The 15,194-nt window shown below is 39.2% G+C and overlaps 2 pseudogenes; both read left to right on the top strand.

Moving 5' to 3' along the window:
- The first annotated feature begins 474 nt into the window (after positions 1-474).
- Positions 475-2,508, top strand: LOC107809515 (uncharacterized; annotated as a pseudogene).
- A 4,238-nt stretch (positions 2,509-6,746) lies between these two features.
- LOC107809514 (uncharacterized) overlaps positions 6,747-15,194 on the top strand; it is a 31,686-nt pseudogene continuing 23,238 nt past the window's right edge.

The raw sequence follows: 15,194 nt of genomic DNA, 5'->3' as shown, positions 1-15,194 counted from the left end.
AACATGTTCCTCGAGAACAAAACTGTGAGGCCGACGCACTCGCAAATTTGGGGTCATCGGTCGAGGAAGATAAGATCGACTCGGGGACTGTCGTTCAGCTCTCGAGATCCGTAATCGAGGATGGAAATGCCGAAATAATTCCACGAGCTTAACCTGAGATTGGAGGAATAAGTACATTGAATATTTAAAGAACGGAAAACTCACATCGAACCCTAAAGAATCGAGTGTTCTACGAACCAAGGCTGCTCGATTCACGTTGGTTGAAGATGGAACATTATACAGAAGGACGATCGACGGACCACTGGCGGTATGTTTAGGACAAGGAGACACCGATTATGTTTTACGAGAGGTTCATGAAGGCACTTGTGGAAACCACTCTGGCGCCAAACCATTAATTCGCAAAATCATCAGAGCAGGGTACTACTGGGATAGCATGGAGAAGGATACTAAGGAGTTCGTTCGAAAATGTGATAAATGTCAAAGGTTTGCACCGTTGATCCACCAACCCGGAGAGCAGCTTCATTCGGTCATTTCTCCATGGCCATTCATGAAATGGGGAATGGATATCGTCGACCCTCTACCATCGGCCCCAGGTAAAGCTAAATTCATTCTGTTTATGACTGACTATTTCTCTAAATAGGTTGAAGCACAGGCATTCCAAAAGGTGAGAGAAAAAGAGGTTATAGATTTCATATGGGACCACATCGTGTGTCGATTTGGGATACCGGCAGAAATAACATGCGACAGTGGTAGACAGTTTATCGGCGGCAGAGTGACGAAATTCATCGAAGACCATAAAATAAAAAGAATACTATCTACACCATATCATCCTAGCGGGAACGGACAGGCCGAATCAACGAACAAGATTATCATCAAAAACATAAAGAAAAGATGGTTGACTGTGTTGAAGGTGTATCAATATCCAGTCATCCATTGGTGATTCCAACTTTGGATAAACTACATTTGACGAAGATGGAATATCTTATAACGCGAAGAGCATGTTAAGCATCCATAGTGTTAGACTGTTGCTAAACTTGTGTTGACTAAAGGTCAAGAGCTCTATTGCACTCGTATTAAAACTTTCTACATTGCTGATAAATGATTTCAACCTAAAGTGTATAAAATTTAGTGTTAAGAAGGATTTCTTCAGCAATCAAATTTTTCCCAAAAATACTAATTGCTTTTAACAAAACTTCGCTCTATAAATAGTGGCGGTATACATTATACAATAGATCGTAGTTAGATTGTAATTTATATGGCATTCTTTCGTTTGGACAACCTCTAGTTCAACATCTCTTACTATCTACATATAATAAAAGGAGAGGCAAAAGCAGTGTTGAATATGTTATCCAAGACCAAATGTGTGAATCTTGTACGAGGGTTCAGGCTAATCCGGACCAGTGGGTGGCTGCAGTGCAACAGGGAAAGCATGTTTCTCACAGGCGGACGTTCTTCTATTTGGAACAGCTTATTCTTAAGCATGATGCTGCTGCTCGTGCTATAAGGATTAAGCAAATGGATCAAGGAATTGATATTTTCTTCTCTAATCACAGTCATGCTGTGAAATTTGTGGAGTTTATAGGGAAAGTGGTTCCAATTCGGAGCCGTAATGACAAACAACTGGTGTCTCATGATACCAAAAGCAGCAGTTACAACTACAAGTATACTTATTCAGTTGAAATTTGCCCAGTTTGCCGTGAGGACTTGATTTGTCTTCCGCCAAAAGTTAAAGATGGTTTGGGGAATCTAGGGCCACTTGTGATCTGCACCAAGGTGAGTAATAACATTGCTTTACTTGACCCATTTACTCTCAGGAACTGTTTTCTGGACGCGGAACAGTATTGGAGGGCGTCTTTTAGGTCCCTACTTTCGAGTAGGCAGCTTGTGGAATATATAGTTCTAGATGTTGAGAGTGTTTCTTCTGAGGTCAATGTTGGTTGGATCTAAGTACGCTTTGGCAGATGCCCAAGTAGCTCGTGTATCTGATTTTGGCAAGAATGATACAATTTTCAATGTACGAACACATCTGGGGCATCTTCTAAATCCTGGGGATTATGCACTTGGGTATGACTTATATGCTGCTAATAGTAATGATAATGAGCTGGACAAGTATAAAGTTTTTGTTCTCCCAGATGTGATACTGGTTAAGAAAAGCTATGAAGAGAAATGGCAGAAGAAGTGTGGGAAGCCTCGTTCATGGAAACTGAAATCTCTAAATATGGAGATTGATCTGATGACAATGTAAAGGGTAGAGACCATGAAGAGAAGATGAGCTCTGAGTATGAACAATTCTTAAGAGATTTAGAGGAGAATCCTGATTTGAGGTTCAACATATCTCTTTATCGCAACAGGGAGTATCAGCCATCAGAAATGGGATCTGTGACTGATGGGGATGATGCCCCTAGTGTCGCATTGGAGGAATTGTTGGCTGATCTTGATTTAAGTGAAGAGGAAGCTGACAATGATAGCATGAGGGAGTGAGTCGCCTGCGCGTTGTTTATTGGGGATGCTAAATTCTCTGATGAATTTCGTAAAGCTCAAGGAATCAGTTTTGTTTGGAGCAATTAGGTCCGGAGTCCGTTAGCTGTGATTTTGCTCCCTCATGTTTCTTCCTGTTATTCACCTTGAATGCAAACTACATAAATATGGTGACGAGTATCTCTCTTCTTCAGCACACAGCCATCTTTTCCCGAGTAGAAGTGAAGCGACTGCTTCTCAATGGAAGGAATGCATTTTGAAAGATTCAGTTAGATTGGCAGACGAAAAACCAAGTTGGAACAAACTATACTTTAAAATTTTCGTTTCTTTTATGGTGTGGATCTATGGCATGTTTAATTATTGTTCAATGATTTATTTATATGTTTTCTATAAACTACTTCTGTGTTGATGCTAAAAGCTTAAAATCTCTCTCTCACACACACACAGACACACACAGAGCACCTGCTGGAGTTGATTGACTGATTGGTCATGTTTGTCACAGTGAATGGGAATTGATATAAGGAACTGAAAATGGATGGTCGTGGCAATTTCCATTTATTGTTTCTTGCTTCCCTTGTGTTAGAGGCTGGATCCGTAATTTAATTCATCCACTGAGCTGACAACCGAGGAGAGGTGAGATATGAAGAGGGAGATTGAGGAGTCCTTCGCCATGAATATTGTGCTTCTACAGGGAGATAGATCGGGAAAAGGAGAGTATTATTAATTAGAATTTATTATTAAAGAAAAATAAAAGATCAAGGAATTTGAAAGGTTTGAACGATTTTCAGAAAGAAGTGTAAAGAAACATTGTCTCAGCATATGTCTTTCCACATAAAACCGACTCAAATGGAACCAAACACCATCCCTAGTAAACTCATAAGCTAGGTTTGAATGAACACTCGGCAAAATGTTTGACATAAAATAAAATATTTATGCCAAGAGTTGAAAGTAATTTCACAATGCCTGGTTGTGTGCGCGAAAGGCTTTAGTGTACAACAATAAAGAATAATACAATAATAAGAAGGTCGTATTGCTACAAATAGGTGCATTTCTGCTCTAAGTAACACCGCTTTTCCTATCATTCCGGTACGAAGGCCGCAGACTACAGCAACTGTTGCTTCAATAGCTACCCATTTCCAATCTATCCCACCATCTGCGTTGGATTTCCACAGCTCTACCTTCTTCAGCAGAAACTCGCATCAACTGCTGCTTCTGATTTTCTTGCATTCTGGTATGCTCTGAAGCCGTTGTGCAATTTCTTGACAGTTCCCCACATTCCATGTCGAACTCGATGCCCATATCTTCATAGTGAGTAAGCGTGACCTCGCATGCAGATAACTGTCCATCTCCTTTCTTCGATTCCACTACATCCATTTTAGCAGTGTAATCTTGAGTAAAAATCAACTTAAGTAACAGGCAATTGGAAATTTTGCAAAGTTAATCCTTGTTGAACACCCAGACCCAGTGTTAATGGCGCTACCTACCTACTCGGCTTAACAATCCAACTTGAGAAGTACAGGTCCACACGCCTAGGCAGCTTGTCACGTCTTTGCAGAGCTGGGTATATGGTACACTCTGTGGAAGATCATGTTAAAAATATGAGCATAATGTGTAATTACATGGTTTCTGAAAAATAGAGTTGTTAACAAACCAACTAAACAAGCCACCATGAGAAAGTGTAATATTGGAGATCTAACTTTGTCCAAGTACAGATAAATAAATATATGAACTTCATGGAAACTATTAAAGGATTTTAGACACGGAAGCCTCGCAACTCCAAGAAGGCCTGAAATATGCTAGGTGGAAGCAGTAATAAAAAGAATCACTGTATGCACAGATCAATCACTTAAAACTTGTATTTGAAGCATCCAGAACAACCAAATTTACACGTGGTGCTGTAGCGCTAAACAAAATCAACTAGGGAGCGAACACCCTATGTTGGAAAAACGACTAGGGAGTAAAGACCCTATATCTAAAATAAAATCAACTAGGGAGTGGAGACCCTATGTTGGAAAACAGACTAGGGAGTGGAGATCCTATATCTAAAATAACTTCAACTAGGGAGTGGAGACTCTATGTTGAAAAAACGACTAGGGAGTGGATACCCTATGTCTAAAATAAAATCAACTAGGGAGTGGAGACCCTATGTTGTAAAAGCGACTAGGGAGTGGAGACTCTATGTCTAAAACAAAATCAACTAGGGAGTGGAGACCCTATGTTGGAAAAGTGACTAGGGAGTGGAGACCGTACGTCTAAAACAAAATCAACGAGGGAGTGGAGACCCTATGTCTAAAATAAAATCAAATAGGGAGTGAAGACCCTATGTTGGAAAAACGACTAGGGAGTGGAGACCCTATGTCTAAAATAAAATCAACTAGGGAGTGAAGACCCTATGTTGGAAAATATCTAAAACAAAATCAACTAGGGAGTGAAGACCCTATGTTGGAAAAATGACTAGGGAGTGGAGACCCTATGTCTAAAATAAAATCAATTAGGGAGTGAAAACCCTATGTTGGAAAAAGAGACTAGGGAGTGGAGACCCTATGTTGGAAAAAAAGGCTAGGGAGTGGAGACCCAATGTCTAAAATAAAATCAACTAGGGAGTGAAGACCCTATGTTAGAAAATGCTGCTAGGGATTGGAGACCCTATACTACCATGATTTTGAATATATTTTTTTTAATAGAGTCACTTTATATATATATATATATATATATATATATATATATATATATATATATATATATATATATATATATATATATATATAAAGAGAATGAGTAAAATGCGGGAAAGAATTTGGAGAAAACTTCCCTTTTTGGGGTGGTTGTTGCCGCATAGCTATTTTAGTCTCCGCGCGGTTTCCTTTTAGTTGCACCTGCTTCTTGTAAGGTTGTTTTGGATTGCACCCGTTTCCTGTGGTTCAAACAAAGAACAATTTGTCAGTTTGAAATGGTGGTTAGTTTTGCGGCCTTGAGTGCTTCGGTCACTTGATATCGACCCGACTCCTTTGATGATGATTTCAACTATAACTTGTCGTTTCCTCGATGCCGATTGCATTTTTGACCCCGGAGAACTTTTGGCTTTTCCAAAACTTTACCATGACGGTTAGTCACGTGGGACTTAACGTTTTCAACTTTATTTTGTCTTCGTGGGCATTTGACTTTGATTTTCTTCTTTCAAGAGTTTTTGATTTCGAAGCATCAACCACCATGGCCAGTCGGAGTCGACTTGATGCTCCTGCCGAGGCTGGGTGCCTTTTTTGCATATTAGCTCGTATCAAATGAGAACCCTGTAAATAAGTCTTACCATCCCTTCTTTGTCTTAGCTTCGGAACAGAGTTGGACCGAAAGGGATTCAAAGAAAAACAAACAATGGAATGGACAATGAATTTAGACAAGAGGTATCTCTTTCGGGGAAAGGAAAGAAGGACTTATCTGGAATACATGCGGATTTCAATGAACATGACATGCCTTTTGGACTGGATGCCTGATCTGTGTAAACCATCCGACTCTCAGAACTTCATCACGACTCTTGCCTCGAAACCAAGAAACCTTACCCAAGACTGTGTCGATGCCAATGGCTGTGGGGATCCTCTTTTCGATCAATGGTGCCCTTTGCAGGTTTATGCCAGCTGACCTCTCTTATTTCTCTTCTCATCATCGTCTTATAGTGCTCTTTGCGAGTTTTCACTAACAAGACTAATTTTTGAATTTCTCTACTTACCATCGCCTTACGGCGCCCGTGAGGATTTTCACCAATAAGACTCTCTCGTTTTATTTCTCTCATTTGGTTGTATCAGATCCAAGTAACTGCATCCTCCAATTTTGAACATCTTTGCCGATTGATCGGAAGGACTTGAACAGGATTTGGGGTAAAAAGAATTTGGATTAAATTACAACTTTGGAACCTTTCAGGCGAAACCATCGCCGAACCATTATAACATGTGCCCCAGTTTCACTTTTTGGGGAATTTGGATTTTTGTTTTGGTGTGACTGAACCCCAGAGAGAGGCTGCCTACGTATCCTTTCGGAATCAAGTCGAACGTAGTTCAAGGAACTTTATTTTTGATTTTCTTTCGTTTTCTTTTTCTTCTGTTTTGTTTTGTTTTCTCTTTCTTTTTCCTTTACTTTTTCCTTTTTTTTTTTCATTTTTTTAGTTTTCTTTTGTCTATATTATTTATTTATTTTTTCATATTTTTTTTCAATAACATTTTCAGGTTCCAAAGAGGATAATCAAAGAAAAGGTAACCGGTTCAAAGGGTTTGCAAATGGTTGATAGTGTTTGGAGTAGCGAGAATGAAATCCTTCGTCATCCCAATCAGAGAGCATTAAAGCTGCGTAAAAGGGTCAAACATAATACCTTTTGATCGCGTCTATATTGACAACTGGCACAGAGACATTTCGTTCAATATATCACAAATACAATGCTCCCTTTTGGCAGTACTCTTATTAAAATGTATGGACCTTTCCAATCTGGAGCTAATTTTCCTTTAAGTGTTCTGAGTCTTTGTTTTATTTCCTTAAACTAATCTTCATTATATTCTGAATCTTGATTCATTATTTCGAAGTTTGAAAGCGTTTTAGGATCTGAGCATGAAGTCGAAGCATGTCATGTCATTAAAATCTGCATTTAACATAACTAAAAAGAGAATAAGAAAATTGACAAGATTAAGAAAAGAGACATTCTTGGACAATGAAAATATTAATTTCATTTGTTTTTTTTTTTTTAATTTTTTTTTGATTTTTTTGTTTTTAAATTTTAAAGATAGAAGAATTTATATCGGAAAGTAAGACAATAACGTAAAACATCCGGATCATACCCTGAGATAATTAGGACGCAGAAATGATAGCAAGACTAGCTACCGAGACTCCCATCTGATAGGGAACTTTCAGGCTTGGCGACCATTTTTTGGCTTTTCTTCTGTCTCGGCAATGGCTGCAATGGCATTCAGTGCCGGATCAAATTCTTCATCTTCAAAAATTATTCCGACTACTCGCCTATTGGTGTGAGTAGGCAGAGGATTGTTCATCATATTAGGATCCTCTTCATCCCTAAGCACTATTACCTGGACCTCGATGAGGTCTTCCACTGCTCTTTTAAGAGTCCAACAGTCTTCAATATCATGTCCCACTTCTCCAGAGTGGTATTCACATCTAGCATCAGTTCGGTGCGAGGGGGACTCGAGGTTCGGCCGGTCGGGACCACTGGCTGCAGCAGACCTAGCCTGATTAGCTTTTGGAACAAGCTTGAATACGATTCACCAATAAGGATGAACTGATTCCTTCTGAGAGGCTCTCTTGGGCGAGGATTGTATTGGGGAACATTTGGTTGGAGATTATACGTAGCTTGGTAAGGATGTGCATTTTTGGGAGGTGGAGCTCAGTTTTGTGTATAATATTGTGGCCGCATGTAAGGCTGCGCGTTCGTCACCGCATACAGAAGCGGTGCCACGGCATAAGTAGCATCTTGACGGGGATAATAGTGTTGTGGGACCTTATGAAGCATGTATGATTGGTTGAATGACCTACGGGCCCCCCTCGAGCTGGAAACCATCATGGCTCCCTCTTCTCTCCCGTTTCTGTTCATCAAAGACTCCGAACCATTTTGAACGGCTTGTGATGTGGCCTTAAAAGCAACATGACTCAAGATTCGACCCGTTTTTAAATTGTGCCTATTGATTTTGACCACTTTCTTGCAATCTTTTTTAAATATTTTGAATTGCTAACTATTGCACCGGGCTAACTATTGTAACTTAAAGTTAGTCAACTTGGCCCTCGTACTCCAAACTACGTCACATAAAGTGAAACAGGGGGAGTAGTATACTGAGCTAGTAGAAATTTTAGACTGAGCCTAGGAATCTTTGCTTTGCTTTTCCTATTCAGCCTAATATAGTGTTAGAAGCCAACCAGCAACGGAGGCCAAACATTCATTATGCTAGAATGTTAATTTGTTGCGCACTGAAATAAAATGGAGTTTTAGTGGATTAATATAGCCAACCACAACTATTCTGGGATCGATTTGTACTAGTTATATTGTTGTTTTTCTAATTTTGCTTATGTAATGCTTTTATTAGGCTTTGAAAGATTTTGTATTTTAAAGTTGATACTAATCATAATGAGGTGCTACTTTTTCTGTTTTAGGATTTCCATCAACGAAGATTGGTGGTGGAACTCCAGTTTCAGTATCAAAACATTTTTTCTTTCAGAACGTTGCGAAATTCTGCACTCTGTTAGGTCAAGAGAGGGCAGATGATGAAGTATTAGATAACGTTGCTTCAGATGGTGATGATGCTTGTGACAATGTACCAGAGGACTTCAATGTTAAAGCTGTTGCTAGTCATACTGATGGTCGACCGCAAGCTAAACATCCCACTGAAGACTTGGTTGATTTTACACGGATTCATATTAACAAGCTGCCAACGGTTGTGATCATAGGACGACCTAATGTAGGGAAGTCAGCATTGTTTAAACGATAAGTACAGCAACGAACATTTGAATTTGATTTGTAATCAAGTGCAAGGGAACACTTCAGTCATCGTTGTGTAATCGTTAATCTGCTTTTGATTTGTAGATTGATACGAAGGAGGGAGGCCCTTGTATACAACACTCCTACTGACCATGTTACCCGGGACATACGAGAAGGTGTTGCAAAACTGGGCAATTTAAGGTTTAAGGTGTTGGATTCTGCTGGCTTAGAAGCAGGGGCTTCTTCTGGTTCTGTTCTTCGTAGAACAACAGAAATGACTGGAAATGTGCTGTCAAGATCTCAACTTGCGCTCTTCTTAGTTGATACAAGGTTGAAAATAATTTTAGTATATGAAAATACAAAATCTTGGTTTCTTCAATACTATCTTTTCTCTTCTCTGTTGATTATCAGATAGATAATTACGGTAACTCTTTTTTCCTTTTCCAATAAATTACTTATAAAGAAGGAAAAAGATAGAATTTTTTGAAGAATAGGACAAAGAATATGTAAATTTCACAAGAAATTTAACTTCATTCATTGTTCTAAAGGTGCATGAGTTGGATGCAATAGATGAGATTTCTTATTGTCTAATTGAAAAAGGATGAAAAATCTGCTGAAAAGGTACTATTTGCTAAAGTAAAGCATATTTAATCACATTATCACACACCTCAAAGCTGGTAGCTTGTGAAACTCAAACTTTGCGTACTGTATTACAAAAATCTTTCTGGATGCAAAAATTAACTATCCTTTTGTATTGTGACTAGAGATGGACTGCAGCCTATGGATTTGGATGTTGGAAAGTGGTTGAGGAAGAATGCACCTGGAATGAAGACTATTGTGGTGATGAATAAAGCTGAATCGCTTGATGACTATGATGGTTCTCTTGCAGCTGCTGTCGGTGAATCTTATACCTTAGGATTTGGCGATCCCATTGCTTTATCTGCTGAAACTGGAATGGGCATGGCTGAACTTCATGAAACTCTTCGACCATTACTTGAAGAATATGTGCTCCAAAACGTAAATGGTAAGAAACTCATGCCCCAGAGAGAATTTTCGTGCTTGGTAATTATCCACCTTTATCTGAATCTTCTGGTCCTTTTCAAGGTTTTATTTCAGAGGAGTTTTTGTTGAAATTGTCAAAAGTCCCACATCGGTGGTAGAAATTTTTGACGGGTCAGGACATTTTGGGATGTGGCAAGGCGAGGTTCTAGATGTTCTTTTTCAACAAGGGCTAGATCTTGCCATTGAAGAAAAGAAGCCAGATGTTATTGGAGAAGAAGATTGAAAAATTATCAATCGTGTTGCTTGCGGTACCATTCGATCCTACCTTGCTAGAGAGCAGAAATATCCATACACAAAGAAAACTTCTGCAAGTAAATTATGAAAAGCACTGGAGGATAAATTTTTGAAGAAAAACAGTCAAAATAAATTGTACATGAAGAAGAGACTGTTTCGCTTCACCTATGTTCCTGGTACCACAATGAATGAACATATTACCAGTTTCAATAAGTTGGTCACAGATTTGCAAAATATGGATGCAACTTTTGATGATGGTGACTTGGCCTTGATGTTGTTGGGGTCACTTCCTAATGAGTACGAGCACCTTGAAACTACTCTACTCCATGGAAATGACGAAATTTCTCTTAGAGAAGTTTGTTCGGCTTTGTACAGCTATGAACAAAGAAAGGGAGAAAAACAGAAGGGCGGAGAAGGAGAAGCACTAATTGTGAGGGGTCGTCCTCAAAATCAAATGAGGACTAAGAAGGGAAGATCCAAGTCGAGATCTAGACCCAGCAAAGATGAATGTGTCTTTTGTCGAGAAAAGGGGCACTGGAAGAAAGACTGTCCGAAGTTGAAGAATAAGGCCAGACATAACAATGGAAAGGCCATTATGGATTCAAATGTAGCTGATTGTGATGATTCAGACTTCTCATTAGTTACAACAGAGTTATCAACATCATCAGACATATGGTTGATGGACTCGACTTGTAGCTATCATATGTGTCCCAATAAGGACTGGTTCGTGAATTTTCAAGAAGGAGAATATGGAGTCATCCACACAGCGGATAACAGCCCTCTTACCTCATATGGCATTGGTTCAATAGGATTAAGGAGCCATGATGGAATGATCAGAACATTAACAGATGTTCGATATGTACCGGGTTTGAAGAAGAATCTCATCTTTGTGGGAGCCCTAGAATCAAAAGGGTTCAAAATCATTGCAGAAAATGGAGTGATGAGAATATGCTCCGGTGCACTAGTGGTAATGAAGGCCAATCGGAAGAACAATAACATGTACCGCTATCGTGGTAGTACAGTTTTTGGGACAGCAACAGTGACATCCAGTGATGACAAAGAGGCAGAAGCAACCAGGCTATGGCACATGCGCTTGGGACATGCTGGAGGGAAATCCTTGAAAGCTCTATCTAATCAAGGATTGTTAAAAGGCGTAAAGACTTGCAACTTGGAGTTTTGCGAGCCAAAAACTTGTTGCGACCAAACACACTCACGCAAGTATACGCGGTCGTCGAGTAATAAAGTGACTAAAAGTCGGATGTCGAACCCACGAGGACTTATGATTAACTATTAACTAAATTAGACTATCCTAATTATCTAAACAAGAATTAAATCTAAAAATATTTTATTCCAATTAATTAAATAAGAAAAATATAAATAATAAACTTTGAACAGAGAAAGAGCAGATTTTAATGATATCAATGTAATGAAAACGATCTAGGGTTATGGTCTATCTAACAATCCTATTGTATTCTTCAATTGAATTGACCGACTAATTTATCTAGCTTATTGGTTGACATGGTTAATATTGCTCATAAGAATCTGTCGAGTTCTTACTCGCCTATTCCAGCTAACTTAACGCCTATATGTCTATGGAGTGAGAATCAACAAGAACGCATTTATAATTCCTGTAAATCAACCAAGCAAGGCAATTAGGCATATGTCTATCCTAACCACGAATCCGTTCCCCGATGCCCGAGTTCAAGAACTTGCCCTACTCAATCCTATATGCAATATAGAATTCCCACTTTCGAGTTCAATTCTAGATTCGTAGATAATATTCAATTGGTGATCAAGCAATTAAATAATTAAGTGCAAGATTGAATAAATAAACTAATATGATAAATCAAGAAGTCAAAATCAATATCCGAATAACAATAGTCATGAAAGAACCACAACCCTAGAATGTGAAGTTTAGCTCCACATAGACATGGTAGCCAAACAACAAATCATATAAAGAAACATAAAAATTACTAAGTTTGGTAGGAGAAAGATGAAACTTGATGAATTCCGGCCTCCACAGCTTTTTCGTGGCTTTTTCCCTCTTCCCAATATGTTCGATAACCTAAAGGAGGCGTTTTTGGCTTATATATTGTGTACAAAAGTCGTGGGCCAAAGCTCTCCTATTCCTAGTCCAAATCGGCTTCAGGGATTGATGCTAAGGTGGATGCGACGCATCCACCTTGTCCTCTATTTCTCAGCTTGCATGCGATGGTGGACGCGACGCATCCAGCTTCACTTCTACTTCCCAGTTTCGCACGCGATGGCGGACGCTATGGCCCAACTTCACTGCTAAGGTTGCATGCAGGATGATGTTTTCCTAGGTTGGATGCGACGCATCCAACCCTTCTTCCTCTGGCTAAACCACCTTTTCTTCATATTTTGCACTCCGAACACCTTAAATCGTCACACATAACTTAATTAGTCATCAAACCAATAATTACACCATGTTGGGTGTTTTAAAGATTGAATAACATCAAAAAGTGGTTAAAACATGGGCAAAGTAACATCAACACATATCGAAATATGACAAACATCAATTGTGTCAAAGGGAAACAGACAAGGGTTAAATTTGGTATAGCGATCCATAATACTAAAGGCATTTTGGATTATGTACACTCTGATGTTTGGGGTTCTTCCAAAACACCTTCATTGGGTGGGAAGCACTATTTTGTAACCTTTGTTGATGATTTTTCCCGAAGAGTGTGGGTGTATACAATGAAGAGGAAAGATGAAGTGTTGGGAATTTTTCTCAAATGGAAGACGATGGTGGAGAATCAAACAGGCAGGAGGATCAAGTGTATTCGCACAGACAATGGAGGTGAATACAAAAATGATCATTTCAATAAGGTCTGTGAAAATGATGGCATCGTCCGACACTTCACTGTCAGACATACACCACAACAGAATGGAGTGGCAGAACGTATGAACCAGACTTTACTGGAGAAGGTACGGTGTATGTTGTCCAATGCTGGCTTGGGCAAAGAATTTTGGGCTGAGGCAATTACATATGCATGCCACCTCATTAATCGTCTACCATCTGCTGCTATTGATGGCAAGACACCATTTGAAAAATGGTATGGAAAACCTGTTGTAGATTATGACTCCTTGCACGTGTTTGGCTCAATTGCATACTATCATGTGAAAGAGTCAAAATTGGATCCGAGAGCAAAGAAGGCTATATTTATGGGGATTACTTCTGGAGTTAAAGGATACCGCTTATGGTGTCCAGAGACAAGGAATATTATATTCAGCAGAGATGTTACCTTTGATGAATCTGCCATAACAGATAAGGTGACAGTTGAAGATGTCAAACAAACTGGTTGTGCATCAAAGCAGGTGGAGTTTGAGGGAAAATTTATTTTTCCTACACAAGAAGCAGATGAGGAAACTCATGAAGATTACCCTCTGGAAGAAGAGCCAGTAGAGAGGGAGATTCCAACTCAGGAACCTCGACAACAACTTGAATCAATAGCAACCAGCAGGCCAAAAAGGATAATAACGAAACATGTTCGTCTCATAGAGACGGTTGCTTGCGCAACCTCAATTGTAGCTGATGGTGTTCCTACCACTTATAAAGACGCAATCCAAAGTTCAGAAGAAGATAAGTGGAGGATTGCAATGAATGAAGAAATGCAGTCCCTTCATCAGAATCATACATGGAAATTGGCCAATCTCCCGAAGGGAAAGAAAACAATTGGGTGCAAATGGGTATTTGCAAAGAAAGAAGGATTTCCTAACCAAGAAGATGTTCGCTACAAAGCAAGATTGGTGGCCAAAGGATATGCTCAGAAGGAGGGAATTGATTACAATGAAGTATTTTCTCCAGTTGTAAAACATTCCTCCATTAGAATTATGTTGGCTTTGGTAGCACAGTTGGATTTGGAACTAGTTCAGATGGATGTAAAAACTGCGTTTTTACATGGAAACTTGGAGGAGGAAATCTACATGAATCAGCCAGAAGGATTCAAAGTTGCTGGAAAAGAAAATATGGTATGCAAATTTGAAAAATCGTTGTACGGATTGAAACAATCTTCTAGACAATGGTACAAGCGATTTGACAGGTTTATGTTGCGGCAAGGGTACAAGAGAAGCAAATACGATCATTGTGTGTATTTGCGCAAACTTAATGATGGTTCCTTTGTATATCTTCTCCTATATGTTGATGATATGTTGATAACTTCCAAGAATTCGGAAGAAATTGATAAGTTGAAAATTCAACTGATGGAGGAGTTCGAGATGAAGGATCTGGGTGAGGCAAAGAAAATTCTTGGCATGGAGATAATAAGAGATAGACGTTCAAAGAAACTCTGTTTATCTCAGAAAGAATATTTGAAGAGAGTACTACAGCGTTTTGGCATAGATAAGAAGACTAAGCCAATTAGTACGCCACTTGCTCCCCATTTTAAGCTAAGTACTACTATGTCGCCAAAGGATGAAACTGAACAGGAGTATATGTCAAGGGTACCATACGCAAATGCTGTTGGTAGCTTGATGTATACAATGGTTTGTACGAGACCTGACATTTCACAAGCCGTTGGAGTTATTAGCAGATATATGCATAATCCAAGAAAGGAGCATTGGCAAGCTGTGAAATGGATTCTACGGTATATTCATAGTACTGTAGATGTTGGGTTAGTTTTTGAGCAGGAAGGCAATCGGTCTGTAGTTGGATATTGTGACTCAGATTTTGCGGTTGATCTGGACAAACGAAGGTCATCTACTGGTTATGTGTTTACTTTTGCAAAGGCACCAGTTAGTTGGAAGTCTACTTTGCAGTCATAGTTGCTTTGTCTACAACAGAGGCAGAGTACATGGCTATTACAGAGGCTGTGAAGGAGGCAATTTGGCTTCAGGGGTTGCTAAAGGAGCTTGGTATTGAACAAAAAAATATTACAATTTTTTGTGATAGTCAAAGTGCTATTCAATTAGCGAAGAACCAAGTTTATCATGC

This window comes from Nicotiana tabacum, chromosome 17 (assembly GCF_000715075.1).
Source record: "Nicotiana tabacum cultivar K326 chromosome 17, ASM71507v2, whole genome shotgun sequence".
Lineage (NCBI taxonomy): Eukaryota > Viridiplantae > Streptophyta > Magnoliopsida > Solanales > Solanaceae > Nicotiana > Nicotiana tabacum.
Note: the sequence above shows the minus strand (reverse complement) of the source record. Positions and strands in the feature narration are given on the sequence as shown.